We start from the raw sequence: 6,000 nt of genomic DNA on the forward strand, positions 1-6,000 counted from the left end.
ATTTGAGAGAACTTTTTTTTAAAATACAGGTATCAAGGAAGCAATGAAGGATAAGGTTACTTTAGATTTGTATTCTGTAACAAGATCAGAAACATCATATCAAAAAATCCAATGGGGCACAGTGATCAACATAATAGAATTTTAAAATAAGTTTGAGTGAAATACTTAAATCTGAAACAAAAATCGTAAATAAAATGAAAATTCTCAATGAAAATGCGCTTCATTAAGAAACAAGACTTTCACAGGAAAGTGACCTTTCTACAACCATCTAAAGAAACGAAGGGTGCCATTAAATTTAAGTGAAAGACTTATAATGTTATGGAGAATAGTACTAAACTTGTTAAAAAGAAAACAGCAATTGAAAAAGATTAAACTAGCAAGAAATACAAAACAGATTTTGTAAGACTTCAAAAATAATATAAAAATGACAATAATGGAAATAATTATGTTGTCCCTTCAAGGCTCGTGCAGCAGAAATTATATTGGGAATAACCAAATAGCAAAAAATAGTAAACAGATGTTTTACATTCTCTTCAAAATAGAGGACACAAAACAGAAACCCAAAGTGATGGGGAACTGAATGAGGAAATTGAAGTAATGATTATCAGTAGGGGAAGAACACTTGAAAAACTAAATGGGGTTAAGAGTCTATACATTTTTTTTCAATATGATGGCATATTTCCTAAAATTCTGGAAGAAGTGGCTGCAGACATAGTGGATGCCCTGATTGTGATCTTCTAAAAATATCTAGATTCTAAGACAATCCCAGTGGATTGTAAGGTAGCAAATGTAACACAACAATTTGAGAGATGATGGAAAGAAAATATTGGGAACTATAGGCAAGTTGTCCTGACATCAGTTGTCAGGAAAATATATAAAATATATTATAAAAGAATGTTAACTAGGCACTTCAAAAGTCATAGTTTTACAACTGAGGTTTAGAAAATGACTACACTTTGGGATTGCAATTTTAAATTTTGGGTAAATGAAGGGGTCATGTGACTGTTCTTCAGTTCTGCAGTGGTTTGAATATTCAAAATCAAAGGATGGATTTACAGAGAAGAAAGTGCAAAGCATTTACTCTTGGAGACAACTGCAGCAGTTTGAGTCCATGAATCTCCCAAAATCCTAGAAAGATGTTGTGGGTTTTATTGTTCGTGGTGAATATTATGAACTCTCCAAAAACTGATGAAATTGAGTTTTGAGAAGATTTGTAGCTTAGGTTGAGGTTCTGGATGGAGGTTTGCTCACTGAGCTGCAACTTCATTTCCAGATGTTTCGTCACCCTACTAGGTAACATCTTCAGTGGGCCTCGGGCGAAGCACTGCTGAAAATTCCTGCTTTCTATTTATATCTTTGGGTTGGTGATGTCATTTCCTGTGGTGAAGTCACTTGCTATTCCTTTTCTCAAAGGGTGGTAGATGGGGTCTAACTTGATTTGTTTGTTGATAATGTTCCAGTTAGAATGCCATGCTTCTATGAATTCTTGTGCGTGTCCTTGTTTGGCTTGTCCTAGGATGGATGTGTTGTCCCAGTCGAAGTAGTGTCCTTCCTTATCCGTATGTAAGTGAGAGAGGGTCATGTCTTTTTGTGGCTAGTTGGTGTTCACATATCCTCGTGGCTAGTTTTCTGCCTGTTTGTTCAATGTAGTGTTTGTTACAGTCCTTGCACGGTATTTTGTAAATGACATGAGTTTTGCTTGTTGTCTGTATAGGGTATTTCAAGTTCATTAGCTGTGTTTTAGTGTATTGGTGGGTTTGTGGGCTACCATGATGCCAAGGGGTCTGAGTAGTCTGGCAGTCATTTCCGAGATGACTTTGTTGTAGTGGAGAATGGCTAGGGTTTCTGGACATGTTTTGTCTGCTTGTTTGGGTTTGTTGCTGAGAAATCGGCGGACTGTGTTCATACAGACCAAATATTGAAATACAGAAGCAATCATCCCAACACCCACAAACGAAGCTGCATCAGTATATTATTTCAATGAGCCAACACATTCTGCAGCACAGAGGAGCTACGCAGAGCAGAGGAAAATCACCTATACCGTGTATTCAAAAAGAATGGGTACCCAATGAACACAGTCCACAGGCGTCCAGTCTCCCCAATGTAGAAGAGACTGCATCGGGAGCAACGGATACAACAAATGACATTGGTGGATGTGCAGGTGAAGCTTTGGATGTGGAAGGCTCCTTTGGGGCCTTGGATGGAGGTGAGGGGGTGTGGGGGGAAGTGTGGTTGCAGGCTTTGCAATTGCGGCAGTGGCAGGGGAAGGTGCCAGGAGGGGAGGGTGAGTTGTTGGGGGGGGCCTGGACCTGACCAGGTAGTCACGGAGGAAACAGTCTTTGTGGAAAGCAGAAAGGGGTGGGGAGGGAAATATATCTCTAGTGGTGGCGTCCGTTTGGAGTTGGCGGAACTGTCGACGGATGATGCGGTTTATGCAAAGGTTGATAGGGTGGAAAATGAGGACCAGGGGGGTTCTGTCCTTTCGCCACCTCTGCCTCCGAGCTTACATTTTCAATCAGGACTCCCACCCACCTTCCGAGGACCCCCTCGCCCGCCTCCAACACACTCCATCCATCTGGACACCCCGTGCAGGCCTATTACCCACCCTCGATCTCTTCATTTCCAACTGCCGCCAAGACATTATCTGCCTCAACCTGTCTACCCCCTCCCCCACCCCAACCTCTCACCCTCACAATGCGCAGCCCTCTACTCCTTCTGCTGTAATCCCAACCTCAGCATCAAACCAGCGGATAAAGGGGGTGCAGTAGTAGTTTGGTGCACTGACCTCTACATTGCTGAAGCCAGACATCAACTCGAAGATACTGCCCCCTCAACCATGACCTCACCCCCCCATCACCAAACCATCATCTTCCAGACCATACACAACCTCATCACCTCAGGAGATCTCCCACCCACAGTTTTCAACCTCATAGTCCGGGAGCCCCGCACCGCCCAATTTTACCTCCTTTCCAAGATCCACAAATCTGACCACCTTGGCCAACCCATTGTCTCAGCATGCTCCTGCCCCACTGAACTCATCTCCTCCTACCTCGATACTGTCCAATCCCCCATGGTCTAGGAACGCCCCACATACTTTTGAGACACCACCCACGCTTCCATCTCCTCCAAGACGTCCATTTCCCCGGACTCCAAAGCCTCATCTTCACCACAGACATCTACACCTCCATCCCCCATGACCAGGGCCTCCAAGACCTCCGTTTCTTCCTCTCCCGAGTCCCCAACAGTACCCTTCCACTGACACTCTCATTCGTTTGGCTGAACTGGCCTTAACAATTTCTCCTTCGAATCCTCCCACTTCCTCCAAACCAAAGGGTAGCCATGGGCACCCTTATGGGCCCCAGCTACGCCTGTCTCTTTGTTGGCTATGTAGCACAGTCCATCTTCTGTAGTTACAGCAGCACCACTCCTCACCTCTTCCTCCGCCACAACAATGACCACATCGGCACCATCTCATGCTCCCTTGAGGAGGTTGAGCAGTTCGTCAACTTCACCAACACATTCCACCCGACCTTAAATTCACCTGGATCATCTCTGACACCTCCCTCCCATTCCTGGACCTCTCCATCTCCGTCAATGGCGACCGACTTGACACTGACATTTTTCCAAACCCACCGACTCCTACGGCTACCTGATTAGACTTCTTCCCACCCTACCTCCTGCAAAAATGCTATCCTGTATTCTGAATTCCTCCGCCTCCACCGTATCTGCTCCCAGGAGGATCAGTTCCACCATAGAACACAGCAGATGGCCTCCTTCTTTAAAGACTGCAATTTCCCTTCCCACGTGGTTGAAGATCCCTCCAACGCATCTCATCCACATCCCACACCTCCGCCCTCAAACCCCACCCCTCCAACTGTAACAAGGACAGAACCCCTCTGGTCCTCACCTTCCACCCTACCAACCTTTGCATAAATTGCATCATCCACCAACATTTCAGTCATCTCCAAACGGACCCCACCACCAGGGATATATTTCCCTCCCCACCCCTTTCCACTTTCTGCAAAGACTGTTCCCTCCGTGACTACCTGGTCAAGTGCAGGCCCCCCCAACAACCCACCCTCCCTTCCTGGCACCTTTCCCTGCCACCACAGAGATTTCAAAACCTTCGCCCACACCTTCCCCCTCACCTCCATCCAAGGCCCCAAAGGAGCCTTCCACATCTATCAGAGTTTCACCTGTACATCCACCAATGCCATTTATTGTATCCGTTGCTCCTGATGCGGTCTCCGCTACATTGGGGACTAGATGCCTTCTCACAGAGCACTTTAGGGAACATCTCCCTAGACACCCGCACCAATCAACCACACCGCCCTGTGGCCTAACATTTCAATTCCCCTTCCCACATTGCCGAGGACATGCAGGTCCTGGGCCTCCTCCACAGCCGCTTCCTCACCACCCGACACCTGGAGCCTTGGAACACTTCAACCCCAGGGCATCAATGTGGACTTCACCAGTTTCCTCATTTCCCCTCCCCCCACCTTACCCCAGTTCCAACCTTCCAGCTCAGCACCATCCTCATGACCTGTCCTACCTGCCAATCCTCCTTCCCACCTATCCGCTCCATCCTCGTCTCTGACCTATCACCTCCATCCCCACCCCCATTCACCTGTTGTACTCTTTGCTACCTTCTCCCCAGCCCCACCCTCCCTCCCATTTATCTCTCCACCCTGGAGACTCCCTGCCTTTATTCCTGATGAAGGGCTTTAGCCCGAAACATCGATTTTCCTAATCCTCGGATGCTGCCTGACCTGCTGCGCTTTTCCAGCACCGCTCTAATCTAGACTCTGATTTCCAGCATCTGCAGTCCTCACTTCTGCCACGTTAGAAGTATGTCTTGGCCTCCATCTTTAAAGTCAGATGGATGGAAAAGCTTCCATGAAACTAATTAAAATAGAGCACTGCGTTTTGAAGGCCAACATATTGCAGCACTATTTTCTTTAAAATGCTCCACGTAATAATGATTAATTTTAAAATCTGCACTTTGATTGTGAAATGCTTCAGGAAGAGTGCTCCATTGTTTCTTCACAGCACACAAGAATAGTCATAATGAAAAGTGAAAAATAAACAGATATTAGTGCAATAGGATGCTCTCCAAATGTTGGAGTTAGGTTGATGGCCAACAGTTTGCTTTAGTGAAGATGAGCTGGTAACATTGCAATCATATCATAGAATTATTTGATTACTATTTTTAGAAAAATCATAAACATACAATTTTAGAATGATCTTTACTTTCACAGGAAATAGCAAACAAAAAGTCTCTCCATGCTGTTTATGATGCTCTCAACACATGACAGCTAGAAGAACTCTTTGATTCTACAGAACAAAGCTATTGTATTCAAAACACCCACTATTAGCACATAATCTAAACTGAGTTATATCAACATTGTTATGGACCAGGCCAGACCACCTCAAAACATTTTAAGACAGTGGCCCAGACCTAACTTTTTCTTATTTTAAAGGCAGGTGTATTGTAGATATTCCAGGAGTGATGCAGCTGGTCAAACCACTTGGTTCTAAACAAAATAGAATTTATTTAAACACTATGGGTGAAATACAAATGAAATAAAACTGAATTTAGAACAATTTATTTGATAACCCAACTGACTCTCTCACAATTTAACAAAAGAGCTATTCCAATCCGTGCTACATCCCATACACAGCTCCGTTGGCAAAAGGTAAATTCAACACAGGTTCTTACAGGCAGGAGAGATTTCAGACAGAAAGCTCAGGCAAGACCTCTGTTGAAGCATGGAACCTCTTTTCACTGCAACAGCTTCTCTGCTAAGAGCAGTTTCTGACTGTCTGCTAAAAACAAACCAAATGAGAAAAAAACCTGAAGTGGGAGAACTGGTCAATCCCCTGCCATTATTAAAAGTAGCCAAATACAGGCATATCTGCACTTTTATGATCCGTCTTTTTTAAAAAAAGGATAAAATAACCTTGTTAAAGGGGCATCATCACAACATAACAATGTAAACA

This window comes from Chiloscyllium plagiosum, chromosome 3 (genome assembly GCF_004010195.1).
Source record: "Chiloscyllium plagiosum isolate BGI_BamShark_2017 chromosome 3, ASM401019v2, whole genome shotgun sequence".
Lineage (NCBI taxonomy): Eukaryota > Metazoa > Chordata > Chondrichthyes > Orectolobiformes > Hemiscylliidae > Chiloscyllium > Chiloscyllium plagiosum.